We start from the raw sequence: 16,513 nt of genomic DNA, 5'->3' as shown, positions 1-16,513 counted from the left end.
CAACCCCTAGGCATACAGGAGAAGAGAGGGGAACGGCTGCTGAAGACTGAAGCAGTCCACAGACCCTGTAGAACTCCTGGCCGTAACCTTTTGTGTTGATCCTTGCTTCCTTTTACAAATGAGTGGGAGTGATATCCTGATTACATGGACTGTCCAGCTAGGCAGTCATGTGCCCGGCGGAACGGGTGAGGGTGTAAGGGAGGAGGAGCCCTCAATGATGTGTGACCCCACGCCTACAGTGAATCTCGTTTCTGGACTGGCACGCGCCGAACAATTCCAACTGAACCGGAACCATCAAAGTCGTGGCAGCGGAGTCAGAGACACGCAGGAGTCCAGGAACGACCTGCTGCAGGCGGGAAGCAGTCCCCAAGTGGGAGGTGTCAGTGTCTTGAAGCGACACCCCCACACCAGGTCATTGCCTGTGGCCAGGACCAGGTCCAACAGGGCATTTTCTCTGGTGGGACTTTGCACCTCCTGAATTAAGTGGAGGTCCTGTATCTCAGCCAGGAACAGTCCATCCTGGCTGACTGTTCCTCCCAGCAGATGTCTGGGTAATTAAAATCACCCATGACAACTACATCTCTTGCCTTAAGTGCCTCTGCAAGCTGGCCCAAAAATTCCCGGTCCAGCTCCTCCCCTTGGTTTGGGGGTTTGTAGTAGACCCCCACTGTCAAATTGCTCTCCCCACGGCCCCCATGAATCTTGACCCAGAGCACTTCAGCCTGCCCTTGCTCTGACCCCATTCTGTTGGCAGAGGATGTGTAGTGCTCCTTGACATAGAGCGCCACACCCCCACATTTCCTTCCTTCTCTATCCCGCCTGTAAAGCCTATAGCCCCTAATGCTAACTGCCCAGTCATGGAACGAATCCCACCACGTTTCTGTTAGCCCTATGACATCTGGGTTTGAACTAGCTATTCTGAGGGTGAGTTCCTCCTGTTTATTCCCCATACTGCAAGCATTGGTATATAGGCTTAAGGCCTTGCAAGACTGTGTGTACCACCCCCCCGTTTAGGGAGACTGTTTGGACCCCTGTTCCTTACCTTAGCACTCCTTGCCTTTGTCACTTGTCTTGTTCGGATGGCGTCTCCTCATTTTCCTATGGCCTCCTCCCCCGGCGAGGCTAGTTTAAAGCTCGCCATACGAGATCAACCAACCTGGAAGAGAAGACACGCTTGCCTTTAGGAGAGAGATGAAGCCCATCCCACCCCAGCAAGTTCCCTGCCCGAAAGCATGGGTCATTATCAAGGAACCCAAAGCCTGCCTGGTGGCACCAGCTGCACAAGTGTTGGTTGACCACGCCAATGCAGGCCTCGTGTCGCCATCCCCTCCTACTCACCGGAAGAAGAGAGGAAAATACCACCTGTGCCCCCGTCTCCTTCAGCTTGGTTCTTTGGGTAGATGTGATATCTTTTATTAGACCAACTGAGTAGTTGGAAAAAGGTTCTTGGCAGGCTTTCGAGTGCAGTCACCCTTCTTCAGGCCTAGGGAGTCTCCGCTGTTCCAAGACTCCAAGAAATAAGAGAAGCTAAAAGTGTAGCAGAATGTCAGTGAGAACATAAATAGGTAGAAATTAGAAAGACGAAAGGTAAAGCAGAGAGATAAAGCAGTGAGGGGAGGGGGAAGAGAGTAGGGGAAAACAAGGCTAAAGGGAGATATTACAGTGATAGAATACAAGGAGGAAAAGAAGGAGGTGCAGCTGTAAGATCTAGGAATGGTGATGGTTGTAGTTATTGTGGGGGTGGTGGTGATAAGCTGATGCATTTTTCATTTCTTGTCCTGGCATGGTCTGGATCCATTGGATGTGGTTGGGTCATAGGGAGCTTGCTTCTGGTGATGAGGTTAGCAAGGTTTGGTGCTTGTTTCTAATTTCTACTTATTTACATTCTCACTGACACCCTGCCACACTTTTAGCTTCTCTCATTCCTTGGAGTCTCAGAACAGCAGAGACTCCCTAGGCCTGAAGAAGGGTGACTGAGCCCAAAAGCTTGCTATGAACCTTTTCCCTACCAATCAGTTGGTCTAATAAAAGCTATCACATCTACCCAAAGAACCTTGCCTGCCTATGTCCTTAGACCAACACAGCTACATCCAATCCCCCCCACCCCTGCCCCCGGGCTTAAGCTTCATTACATATTCGCTCTTAAAACCTTCCCAGTACCCATCTGTCTAGGCTTATTCTTATTCATTCTCCCTTGCATGAACCCTGGGGGAAAGTAGGAAGATAGTCACGCATTGAACATGCTAGTTGTGCACTATTTAACTTGACTCTGTCACCTCACCTCATCTGCTCTCTGGCCTCCTTTTGCAGTACCAGTGTGTTCTGCTGTATAGCAAGGGACTAAAGGACAGTTTCTTGGATGGAGATGGGGAGTCATCCATTAATTTTTTTTAGAGACAAGGAATTATTAAAACTAGAGATGGAAAAGACCAGTTAGATCATTTAATCTACCTACCTGCCAGTGGAGAGTGTTTTCTGGAAATCAGTTTTGTAGTCCATGCAAAGTATTTTCTACATGTTGTTGCTTAATAGCACCAATAAAAAACAATAAGGCAAGGTGTACTCCCTTGAAAAATATTTGTGGCTATGACTGATTGCCAGTGGATGTTCTAAGACAGTAGTTTTCAGACTTTCCAAACCTGTCATATCACTGCTGCTGCCACAGAACCCCTACCCCTATTCTAAAGACTGGGGCAGAACCAGGCGATCCAGCCTGGCAAGGCCCGCTCCACCATTACTCACAATCTCTTTGCAGAACCCCTGGTAATCTATCATGGAACCCTAGGATTCCAGAGAATACAGTCTGAAAACCACTGCCCTAGGAAATCATATATTAAACAGATTTTCAAAAATGGCTTCTAATGTTGAGTCCCCTACCATAGATATCTATACTTAGATTTTCATGCATTCATGTTACTTGCAGCTGTAATGGAAGCTTGAGAGGTACATGGGCAGATCCATGCTTGGGGCAGCAAAGATGCAAAGGGCAACTCAGGCTACCCCTCATGGCAACTGCAACACTGGGGCAATGATTGATTTTGCATCCCCCCCACCACACACACACACACACACACACACACAACCACAACCACAACCACAACCACAACCAGGTTTCCAAGGCTGCTGCCCTCTTGACAGAACCTTGGCTCTCTGTTGCTAAGTTCTTCCACTTACTCCATTTGTATATTAATTAACCTGTCCCATATTGCCAACAAGATTTGGGGGGCACAGTATTATTTGTGTTTAGCTTGTAAACTAAGACTGTTCTCTATGTGGGGTCCTTAGCATGACTAATGAATATTACAAACATTAAGAGGAATTTCTAGTATTCTGTGCCTCTGAAAACTGGGTCTTTATGTATATTAAACCTGGTACTGAAAGCACAGGCATTCAAACTTTAGATACTCTCTAGAAAAGTGAGGCCTTAAAAAATAATACCTCTTTCCATATCTCTTATTAATGCTTTACAGGTTAGTTTATCACTGGAGATGGAATCAGCATAATGTGTTTCTTTATGCACTACACAATAGTATTGGAATAGAGGTGAGTACCAACAACATCCAAGCAAGCCCCACCCCTCTTTCAGAAATTTCAGTCCAAATGTGAATGCCTGTTTCCATCTACATGTTACACCTGAGGCATGATTAACTAGTTAATCATGCCTTAGGTGGTCACTCAGGCATACCTCAGGCATACCAGCAGTGGGGGTGCTTGAAGCCTCCCAGTGTTTGGGAGATTGGAGCAGCTGCAGTCTCTTAGCTGCAGGGGGCTGTAATGCCCCCCATGGCTGAGATATCAAAGCAACTTGTCTCCCTGTCATGGGACCCTCTGGGATGCTCCCGTGGCTGGAAGCTTGGGTCAGCTGATGGGGATCTCAGCCGTGGAAGCACATGGTACACCTCTGCACTTGGAAGCCCTGTAAATTGACCCAGGCTCCCACCCAGGGAACTTGCTTCCTGTTGGTTCATGGGGACCCCAGGATTGGTTTCTCCCTGCACCAGCAATAAGGCACGATGGGATTTAATGCGTGATCCACACCATCATGCTTCCTGCTGTGCCATATATGCATCATGGATTGAGCATTAGATCCCATGGCACCTTTACATACAAGTAAAGAGGGGCCCTCTGGTAATCAATTAACTAAGAGTAAAGGAAAAGAAGACTTTCTTGTTTGCAACAGCTCTGCCCATTCCACCTAAGGAAAACTAACAATAGAGCATTTCTTCAAAGACTGTACTACTCTCACATTAAGAGTTTGTAAGACAGTGCCATATCATGACTCCTACTAAGCAATACTGTATCAATAAGGGTGGAAGACACACACAAGAAGTTAATTCAGATATTTAACAGAAGTAAAATTAATATCTATGAGATAGTAAAAACTTTCAGTGCTTGCCAACGTCAGCTGAATTATGAACCAGCTCTCTGATTATGGAAAATGATACATATTCATTCCATTACCAAAATCCCACTTGAACATAATTTTCTCTTTCCCATCAAGAAGATGCATTCATTACTAGTATATGGATGCCATGTATAGCTTTCTGTACAAAGGACATTCAAAGACCTTTCCTAATGTTCACTACTTATTTCACGTCATATGTTTCTGAGGGAACTATATATGATTATCTTCATCTTACAAGGTGTAAATAGAGAAAAAAGAGACTGCTTCCAAAGAGATGAGATTATAATCCCATATAGATTGCTATTATAAATCACTCTTCCTCTGTACAGAGCCCTTACATTTATAGTAGGGAACAATAATTATATACTGATTATATAAATGGCCTGGTTGTGCCTCTGATATGCATTCCCTCTGATTTTCTTGGCCCGACACTCGACATGTCTTTTGTAATAAGTGGAGAAGAGGAGATAGTGAATAGGTAGGTGGCTAAACCCACATTATCTTCTCCTGTAATCCATGAAGATTATTCACCCAGAGGCTATATGAACTACCACAGCTCCATTCACATTTTGGAATTGTCTACAGAAAGGTTGTTGGCTAGGGGTGGGCAAAACAGGGACCCCAGGTGAAATCTGGCCCACCAGGCACTTTCATTTGTCCTACGGAATTCACCAATGAATTGTGCCCACCCAGAAGGGTGGGAGCGAGGCACCCACATATATGCATGCCTCCAACATACTCTATTGTGCCTCGCTCCCACCATCATAGGCAAAAGGGCCTTGCCAGTCCTGGCCATCAGGCGGCTTCTAGGCGGGGCTGCCATTACTACAGCCACTAGGGCATCTGCCTGACTTCCCCAGCAGTCCTGCTCCATCTGGGCAGCAGGTAGGGAAGCAGTGGAGGTGGGGTTGAAGTTGCAGATGGACAGGAGCACACAGCATGGGACTAGGGCCAGCAGCAGTGCTCCCCACTGCACACGTGCAACTCCCATACTCACTCAGCATGGGAGAGAAGTCACGCATGCTGGAGCCGGCAGGGGACAGGGAAGGCAGCTAGCTCTGGTGCGTGGGGCATCCCTCTCATGCTGCATGAGTGGGGGGGTGCTCGTGTGTGGTGGAGAGAGCCGCCGATAGAGACGGTGCAGTGGAGGTTGTGCTCTTAGCTGTGATGAGCAGTGCTGGCCAGAGCCACACCCCACTGGGCAACAGCACTTGCATTGGGCATGAGCACTCTGAGCACCCCCACCTGTTGCTGCACCGTCAAGTGAGTGGGGGGTTCCCCACACACCCCCATCTTCCCTCACACCCCACAAACACCACACATCTGAACCCTGCCCCTACAACCTCCCACATACATACAACCCACCAACCTACCTTATGCCCCTCCACACACAGCCACATTTCCTCAAAAACCCTCCCCACACACACCCCCATACCTCACCATACACTCACCATACACGTGCACATACCCCCAACCACACACCCCAGAATATACAATACTAGATTTATTTTTGAGTTATTATGTAATCACCTCTATATACAGTATGCAAACACAAATCATGACAAGAATATTTTTTGTAATATGTTATAGCAGGTATTTGTCTTTTAATATATGATTTGGTTTTTTCCTGGTTATAAGATAGCAACCCCCCTTCCCAAAAGGAATATTTCTGGGATGGAAGGGGAGGAAAAGCTCTCCAAACCTTGTTAAGCAGCCCTCCACCCAAAATAATTGTCTGCCCCTGTTGTTAGGGCTGGTACACACCTGTGCAAGCTTGGTAGCATAACTGCATTTAGCTGAGATGCCAGGGAACACAGAAAGCATGGGCATATCCTAAGAGTTGCTGAAGAAGCAAGAGCATTTAATCTTTATCTATATGACTTTGCATTTCCAATGGGGTCCTGGAGCACTGTTCCACAACATACAGGGCATGTCTACACATGCATTTACATCAGCTTACATTTACTACGCAGTATATTTACTGTGCAGTAAACAGGGACAGGCCAGGATCTACATGTGCAGGTGTTAAAGTGCATTAACACTGTGTGTGTACTGACTTGGGACTAAAGTTAGACCCAAGTCAGTGCTCACGCATAGTGTTACTGCGCAGTAAAGCATCTACACATGCAGTACTGCACAGTAACTAATCAGGTGTAAATTTGATACCTGGATGAGGAAGGTATCAAATTTACACTCAAGTCAACATAAGTCGCCATATTTACTATGCAGTATGGGCACGCATGTGTACTATGCAGTAATTTCAGTTACTGCACAGTAGATGTGTAGGTGCACCCACAGTCCGGGGCGTATTCACCCACCAAAGGGTGATTTCAGAAAACCCTTGTGAAGAGATTTCTTATGTAATTTCCCATCTCCAAGCCTCTTACTGCTGCTTTTCATGAAAGAGTGAGCCAAAGCCTGTATTTTGAAATCTGTTGCAGACAGCCTCATCTGTTAATTTCATAGCAAATCAAACCCACCCTGAATTCTTTATGCCAAGTGTATTTACTTTTGAAGTAATTATACATATTCTCTTTTAAATTCATGCAGAAATCCTCCTCTGTAGTTTCTGAAGAATGGAAAAGGCAAACATGTGCCTATATTTCCAAAGGCACCAATTCTTTTAAATCACTTTTAAACAGCAGCAAAAAAAATCAACTTCCTTTAATTGGCTGGCTGAACTTTTCTAAGGGAAATACTGTTAGACCTGTGGACTGAAACTGAACTTTTAGGTCAACTTTCTATGAAGCACTGCAGGTTTCTACTCTGAAAATTTACTGTGAAATAGCCTAGATTCCTCCTAAGAGAGATCTTTTAGGATACTCCCTGGGAAGTGACATAATTACTCTTTCATATTCAGTGATTTGAATTTAATTAAAAGTCTTTGCTATGTCATATACATAGGGCAGGTGATTATTTCATATTTTCACCTCTGAGTCTAGATTCAAATACATATATACACATCTTAGTCTGATTCTCTGTTAAACTAAAGCCCTTTTATACACTCTGGCAATGTAAATGGCCTTAAAGTGGGTGTGAATGAAAATTCATGCTCTTACATTTCATGTAGCATCTGTCATTACAAAGGATCTCTGAACACAATAACTGTGAGTCAAAGGCTGCAGTCCCCACTCAGTCTTAACATAGGGAAAAGAAAAAAAATCTCATGGAAAACAATAAACAACATAACATGGAATGGAGGATGAAGAAATCTGTATCATATTCCAGTGTAACTAAAAGGGTAAATACAGATAACCAAAATGCTATGATTCAGATTTTGCCTGTTACAATTACAAAATATGTAAATTAAATCCAAATTGAAATGTTAATGAACATTTTAAAAAGAATACCTTTGTACTTTTCACAATGTCCTGCCATCAGGACTTCAGTTTTGTACTTCAGGTTCACAAAGGTAATCCATTCAGGGTTTTAAACTTTGTCTTTGATAGTTGCTTAGGACTGTTTGTATGACAGAGCTCCAACCCACCAGATAATACGTGGAACAAGAAGCATGCTGCCCAGTAGCACAACTAGAGGTAGGCAAGAAGGCCACCTACCCCAGGCGCCATGTGAAAAGGGGCATTGTAATCATCCTCCACCCTGCAGAGTCCATGCTGCAAGCTCCTAAACAGTCACTGGCTGCTGCTGTTGCTTTAAAAACAGCAGCTGGGGCAGCAGAGCACACAGCAATGGCAGCAGCAGCTCAGCCCAGGACTGTTCAGGAGTTCGTGGCATGGGTAAGATGGCTGCATCTCACCACATACCTCCCCCACCCCGCCAGCTCCTTCTTTCTCACCCAGAACCTGTATGCCCCCTGCCCCATGCTCCGCACAATCCCCCTGTGCCTGCTCTCAGAACCTCATGCCTCTCCCATGCTCCTGCAGCATCTGCCCCAGGCACCCAGTCTGCTTGTCACACCACTGATATTGCCAGGCTGAGTTTCACAGCTCACTTTTCAAGACAAGTTCATAACGAACACTTTCAAGGACATGATTAGTCGCCTTTTACTTTCACAAGAAATTACAAAATGATCAAGATATAAAAAAGGCATATGCATTTCAGTGTTGGAAGCTCCCCCTTAGTAGCCACATTACCATTCACAGTTAGGTCCCATCCTTTTGACCATGTTCTTTTGCTTGAATTATCTAAAAGTGGAACTAGTATACTATATCCATAGCATCCTAGAGGAACTGCTTTGTGTGCATCCACAGTTCTACTGGTTTGGTAAAAATTACTTTTATTTAATACGTGATAAGTCATGGGCCCCATGTTTTATTAAAGGAAAATCCAAGTTTGGGGGCCTCAGAGACTTTCCTTCCTTTCCGTGCATATACTGTTATCTTCCATCAGAAATATATACCGCTTTCTTTAACTCATGGGTCTGTAAATTAGGGCTGCCATCAATTTCTGTTACATGACACCATCTGGAAGAGTGGGGGCTTTCCACTTCTCAGATCTGTGGAATTCCTTTCTAAAGGATATCTGCCAGTTGTGTCATATGACTGCATTCAAGGCCCTATTCAAAACCTTCCTAATTGGATTGGCCCATCCGTGCCAACTCTAGCATTTCTTTTTAATTCATTCATTTTTCTTTTCTTTTTTTTTTTTTTGCCCATTTTAATGGGGGTTTTTTGAACGGCTGCTTTCTTTGGGCTAGTTTTGAAACCCAGGTTTTTTTGGAAAAAGAAAAAGAATCATAGGCACGTGATTAAATTCAGAATTAGCGAGGCGAGGAGTTAAACTTGTGGTAGAATTACTGCCGCTGTTTTGATTCATGCTCAGTGCTGCTAGGCTATGTAAAAAACATGTAAATTGTAGCTCCCTGCACCAGTGGGGTCTGCTGCCCCTGAGGAGAAACTCGTTTGCACTTATCCCATGGGATTTAGTGGAGATGAAGCAAACAAGATGCTAAACATTTCTAAAAATATAACAGGGCTTTTTAACCTGCCTACCAAATTCTATTTTGGGAGCATTCAAATTCCAGAGGATGGTTCCCAATCCCCATAGAAATGTATCATATTTAGGTTATAAAGGATTTTCTGAGGGATTATGCCAGAAGAGGGCCCTAGCTGTGCTCCTGAGATATATGAACCCATTCTCCCACACCATGACACTTTCTCTAACACCTTACCAAAAGGTCACTCCATGGCCCAGGGATCTTCAAAGCGGGTAGGGGAGGGAGACCAGGTTGTGAGGCAGTGGCCTGAAGTCAGATATCTCTGACTAGTGCCACCTACTTCTGAGACTACCCTGGGCATCTAGTGCTACTGGAACTGCCTCCCCCTCCTCCCTGCCCTGGCTGCTCGGGAAGCTCAGTAGGACTGGTTACCCCCATGAATCTGGCAGACTCCAGAGATGAATCATACTTTGCATCAGTAAATAATGACTAAATGTGTGGTGTCCTAGGAACGAGCATATCACTGTGCTTCACAGGCAAAGCTGTTCAAATCTGCTGCAAACCTCACATCTTAGAGGGAGATTCACCCATGATATGCACAGTCAGCACATGGCCTTCTGCTCTGTAAGTCCCCTGGTAAGACTGAACAGGAGACCCGTGCACAGAGCATCTCCTTGCACACTGCCCCCTACACTGCATAGGCCATTATGGGGTATTTCAGTGAGTGCAGTATGGGGAAAGGTTCAGCAGTACTGTAACTGAGGGGTGGAGGGGGGTGACTAGGGCACCTTTGGACTGGGGAGGATGCCAAAATAACCAGAGCTACCATTGAGATCACAACAGACAACACTACCTCATACATCACTGCTACATATCTGGGGTTCACACTCGTTGTATTTATGCAGATCTGGGTTTCAATGCCTCATACAGTTGATACAAAGGGACCCCTGAGGCTCCCTGATCCATAGGCTCTTAGATTAGCCCAGAAACAAGGGATTTTCACTGCTGTCCAATAATCAGGTTGGTGACTAGATGTGGATTTCATCCTCCTCATTCTCCCATTATTCTCCCATATAAAATCTGGTTACTTGAACTCTGTGGGAGAATTAGATTGCACTCTCAATGACAGTCACTTAACTAGCGTCATTGGATCTTTATATATTATAGCTCTACACATGCAGTATAAAATGAATGACTTAAGAAGGATTAAATATTTCTTGGGATTGGCTGGGTAAATATTTACTATGCTAGAAAATAGGAAAGAAATCTCAGATTTATTGATTTATGTCACGTTTTGAGAAGCTGAGTTAATCAAAGGATTTACTTTTAACGCTTTAAATATTTGACTTATCATGAACGAGATATAATTGCAACTTTCTTGCCTTCATAGTTTTACAGACAGCTTTTAGCAGCAGTTGCCCCACAAACTTGTCTGAGCACAGATCAGTCATTCCTCCAACCTCAGGGTGGGTTGGTGGAGCAGCTGTAGGAGGTGATTTATTCAACAAGGATAACACTCTTGATGTGATTTAAAAATATAGAGAACAAATTCTAATTATATTGAGGTACTAGAACAATATTCAGCTTATAGGCAAACATTCAGATTTTAGAAAATGTAAAACACTCTATACAGTATTCAAAGGGTAGACCCTACCTTTTCTAAGCTTAAATGAAGGAAAATACTTAAAAGGTTGACTAAATACATGGCTGACCCATGCATACACCCACACATGTACCAACTGGCCAAAATTTTAAAAAAATGCTAGTATTTTTGGTGCCTCAGTTTTAAAAGCCACATCTGATATTTCCTGAAAGTTCTGAGCCACCCACTTTCTGAAAAATCAGGACCCTGTTAAGCAACTTGGATTTGATACTCCACGTGGTTCAGGGACCTGAAACTCCTGGCACCTTTTGAAAATCTAAGTTGGAACACATTGTAGCTTCTGCATGACTTAATTTAATAGGATTCGAAGCCCCTCTCCAACAGACGCGGATTTAAAGCCTTAGAAGTATTTATACACTTCTGGCTTCACCACATTTTCTTTGCCAGAACTCGAAGGAATGTATTCCCTATGTATTGAAAGGGAATATTCCAATTCCAAATGTTGAATTTTTTTTGTCTTCAGGTGCTGATGGAACTGAAATCAAACCTAGGTAAGCTGAAAAAAAACAAAGAAAAATCTGAAGTGTATGATCCCTCCTAAATGCAAAACACTAACTTAGTCAAACTGTATTCTGTATTTCAGTTACTTGATTGGCTTTTAGTAGGTGCATCTACCCGAGACACTAACTGTGCAGTAGCGTGCTGGGCAAAAACTGTGCTCATACACTGCAATGCAGTAGGCGCCACTAAAAACTCATGTGTCAGTGCTACGGTGCAGTAGCACAAGTTATTGCACATTGATTTAGTACTTGATTAACCAAGTACTAAACTTAATATACAGTAACTATGGCACATTAATGAACATGTAGATGTGCCAAATGTGGTTTAGTTAGAGCCTTTTCAGAGGAATGATCTTTTCGCCATTGGAGAATATCATTTAGGACCAAATCCTGAGGCATTGTCTACCTCACTACTAAGTTTGGTTGCTTTTTATCAGTACAGATATAGCAGCATAACCACCTCCCCCTAACCCCTGTGTAGATTCAGTTATATCACTATAAAGGTGGTTTACATTCCTATAACTTATGCCCATATTGGAAGGGAATTAATACATTATAAGGCAGCTTTCTGTAAGAATAAACTAGAGGGCTGTGCTGGTATACCTGTATCAATACAAAAATCTCACGCCCAACTTAAATACTTATACCAGTGTAAAAAAGCAGGTCTGAGAGAACTTCTATTCCATTTAATCTCTGCCATTCACTGGGAGCAGTGAAGAGTCACCCAGGCCCAGGGGGAGTTCTTTATCCCCTTCTTGAGTGGATGGATACACTAAGAAGCATTTCCTGCACTCAGGTTTCAGATAGGGTATGGCTGAAGGAGACAGTATTATGGTCATTTGAGACACTGTGCATCCCTAGCAAGTAAGAAGGGATCTTCATCTTCCCTGGACTCAGGGAGTATTAATGTCACCAACCCTTCTGCAAGGTTCTGTGCACATTGCTGCATGCACGTGCACTTCTGGGCTTTTGTATTTACTCAGCCTTGACACACGTAAACTTCCAGTGCCATTAACTAGCTTTAGTGACAGAGCTGTCTGAATCAGCAGAGTGACTAAAGATAAGAAACTCAGTACCGGGCCAAGTCCAATCCTGTTGCATGTATTTTTCAGTGTATCAAGGAGAGGCCTGATAAAACATTATATGCTGCTCAATCTTTTCAAAAGAACTTTTCCTTTTCATCTTTCATTTTAATTTATATCTGCATACCACAAACATTTTTATATAGCCATTCTTCCTAAAGGATCCCAAATGATAAATGTTACAGATTGAAAGAGCTTTCCTTTCCTGGTCACAAGCAGGCCATTATGAATGGATGGAATGACAACATGAATGAGATGCATTTCACTAGGGTCAAGTGTAACAAATGCCTAATAGTGCACAGCAAAACAATCCAACGTTTTAGAGGCTGAACATGAAGGATTCTGTATCCAGTCAAAACTTAATCAGGAAAATGAGAGAAATCCTGGTGGGCAGAATATTGGAAGTGGAATTAGATCGAGACACTTTTGCTCAGACTGTTACTCTTGTGAAAAGGGGTAGGATCGTATTCTTTAGGAATCAGGATTTTAGCTTCATGTCTCTTTATGTACATACTTTCAGTACACACAAAACACACTTAAGTGCACACACTTTCAAGTATCTTTTTGTCAACCAACACCAACCAGTCACCAGCACCTTGCACCCTAAGTCAGTCTTCGTGACGCTTTCATCCTGGTTTTGACTATATCCTGTGCTGGGTCACTTCTGAGATCTGACCAGATCACAGTCTGAAGCACAAGTCCAGCAACTGAGAACAACAACAGCATTGTGGACCCCTGATACATATAAAGTGTGGCTTGGTTTAAGGGATAGGTTTCAGGGCAGTGTGAATATATTAAAAGCTAAAGTATATCATAGCCTTAAACCAAATTATTTTAAAGGTTCAGAATTAAGAGATAGAGCAATTCTCAGCATAATATTATCTATAACCAATAAAGCAAGTCTATTAGAAATACTGTTGAGTTGTCATGAATTTAATACAGCAGTACGCAGGCTGAATTACAGTACAAATGTAAGACTGGTGTTCTGATCCAGGCTGTCTTTTGACTGGAGACTAAAGCCCTCGTGCAACATTTCTCCCCTTTCTCTTTGCTAGGTACATTTAATGCCAAAACATGTTGAATTTGTTTCCCTATTGTAGTCCTACTTTTCTTGCAAGTAAATCTCTACTTCCACAGTAGCTCCTCTGTTGCTGCTTTTGTTAATTATTTGTTGGATCAAAGTCAGAATTGTTCATCATTTTTCAAATTCTAAATGACTTTGTAACAAAATGGAAATTTTTATGACCAACAATTTTGTTTACACTGAAAATGTTCAGGTTTCCAATCAAAAACATTTGGATTTTCAGATGCAAAAAAACCAAACAAACAAGTAAAAACCATCCAGTTTGGGTGGGAGTTCTGATTTTTTTTTTTTTTTGAACCAGAAAAATGAAAGGCTAATCCATTAATCTTGAATTGCGGGGTATCTTTTTCTTCTCTACGGACACCTAACAGAAATGTAACTATGTTTAGTTTTAGTTTCTCCTTTGCCATTTCTGAAGACTATTTTCTGCCCTTTGAATATCTGCCCTAAGGGAGCTGCTGTTCCATACAGTCTCCAGTGCAAGTCCTCTGAAGTCTTAAGCTCCCTTTTTGGAGCAATAGTTTGGTTCAGTAGTTGTAAATGAGATATGCCTAGGAATCAGATTGATACTAGTGGGGCATTGTAGACAATAGAGAGTGCAATAAAAAGCAGAAGTTAGATATTGTATCTGATTCCCTCTTTGCCTAGACTAATGTAATTCTTTTAACTTCGTCAGTTTTTTCTTGACTTACACTGGTGTAAATGAGGAGAGGCTGAAATCCCTGTCGCTTGAGAACAATCCTGCTTCCATAATGTTCCTTATTAGTTGTTTTCCGTACATTTTAAATAAATTGTATCAAGAGATCTTAATTTGCAAACTTGAAATAATTTGCTCAGGAGTTATTCACTTTTTTCTGTGATTCTTCTGACTCTTTATTATTGTGGCAAGGGAAAATTAGGGCAGCTTTGAAAGTGATGATCTATCTTACAGCCAAATTAAGAATCTCGTCCTTAGTTTTGCTTTTTGGTTGAGCCAGATATAGTTCATGATCATTTACAGGAGGGATTGTAACACAGCACCAGGTAATGTCATCAGGAATTCTCAAACACATTAACCTTGAAAGCAGATTTAGTTTCAGTGCATTGAGTTTTACATTTTAGGATACAGTTTATTGTGTCCAACAGTTTAGGTCCCCTCTTATTTTATGTAAGATGCAATATGCAGTAAAAATGTTGTTACAGTCAAGAGCTCCTCCTGGATCTAAGGTTTTTTCTCTTCTGCCAATGTATGCAGCCCCCTGTCCAGCCAAATGCTTAACCATGTGCTTAATGTTAAGCATTATCACAGTCCCTTTAACAATAATGGAACTCCTTATGTGCTTATCTACTGAATGAAAGTGTTATTAATGACGGCATAAGTGTAGCTTTAATGCCTGGAGCTTGTCATAATTTAAAAGCCACTATTTAAATGAATAAATTATTGCTCACTTTCCTAATTTTATCACTTCCCTTAAGTCACCTCATTGTTACTGATGTTCTGAGAAAACAGAAAGAATAAGCATTACTTTCACCATGTATCTTGTGACCTGGTATTATCTTTGCTACCCTCTGCTTCAGTCTCCCCAAGGTAATAATATCCTGAAGTAGCCAGAGCACTTCCCAGATGAAGATCCCAGAGATGCTGTTCACAATCACAGCTTTGCCTTTTGGGCTCATATTCCAGTGTCTGCTAATCCAACACTATAATTTTCTGTGATTTTGACTGAGGGTTTCAATATGTGTGTTTGTTTTTTTCCCTTTCAATAACCCAAAAATATTTGGGCTGGACAACTGTTCCAGATAGCTCACACTAGCTCACACTCCCTCCTGTTCTTTTGCTGGATTGCTAAGCATTTCTAATTTTTAATCTTTTGGCTCAATCCTTTTCTTTTCTTTTGTTGAATCATAAAAGATACTACAAATAATTAAGTCTTCTATAAGCACAGCAAAAGCTGGCAGTGTTAGCTTTCCTTTAATGTCTCAGTGCCCTTCTATAAGATCTAGCTGAGAGAGCAGTTCTTTCTTCATGTTCGTTCAGTCTCCTGTCTATTCACTAAGACTCCCACTAAGCATGTCATGCATCTATAGGACTTGATCCAACAAAGCACTTATTCCTATGCTTAACTCTAAACATATGAGTCGTCCTATTCAGGTAAAGTTAAATCTTAGTGATGCAGACACCTGTCCACCAGCAGCTGGACTGACACCACACATTCATTTTACATAAGTCACCAACCAAGCTCCCATCTGACAATAGCAACTGTTGCTACCCAACTGAGCTGAATCCCTAGCTGTGATCTACAGTACAAGTAGAAGTCTTTATATTCTATTACAAAGGGACTTGCCATTCTGTTCTCTCAAATCCTTTTTGCTAGAGAATCTCAGCTCTTTAATATTTCCCCCCCTTTGCTATCTTCAAACATGACAATTTCCTCCAGGACCCATCATTAAATAATTTATACATATATATATATGATCCTTTTTTATATCTATAGCTATACTTGCATATTACTACTGCAAAAATTTCCTATGCAGCCTGAAATTTATATTCAGATTCCAAGGCTCTACCTCACCCATTAATCGCTGATGTGGAATCTTGTCAAATACATTTTGAAAATTTAAATGCACGATATCCACTGACATTCCCTTATCTACTAAAACAGCAAAATCTTCAAAGAACTCCCACTGGCCACTCAAGCATGACTTCCCCTGCCAGAGTCCACAAAGGCTACCTTTAATGAAATGATCTATGCCTCCACGCAATCTTTTCGATAATTTCTGAGGTTCCCTTCTCTCTCATCTCCACAGGATATCAAAAGAACAGAGAGTGCTATAGCAGAGAATGAAAAAGGCCTTTCCTCCCCTCACACCTCCATGGCCATCTTTGACTTCTATCAAAATGT

Source organism: Crocodylus porosus, unplaced genomic scaffold (genome assembly GCF_001723895.1).
Source record: "Crocodylus porosus isolate Cpor-Errol unplaced genomic scaffold, CroPor_comp1, whole genome shotgun sequence".
In the NCBI taxonomy this organism is placed as follows: domain Eukaryota; kingdom Metazoa; phylum Chordata; order Crocodylia; family Crocodylidae; genus Crocodylus; species Crocodylus porosus.
This window is presented reverse-complemented; position numbering follows the sequence as displayed.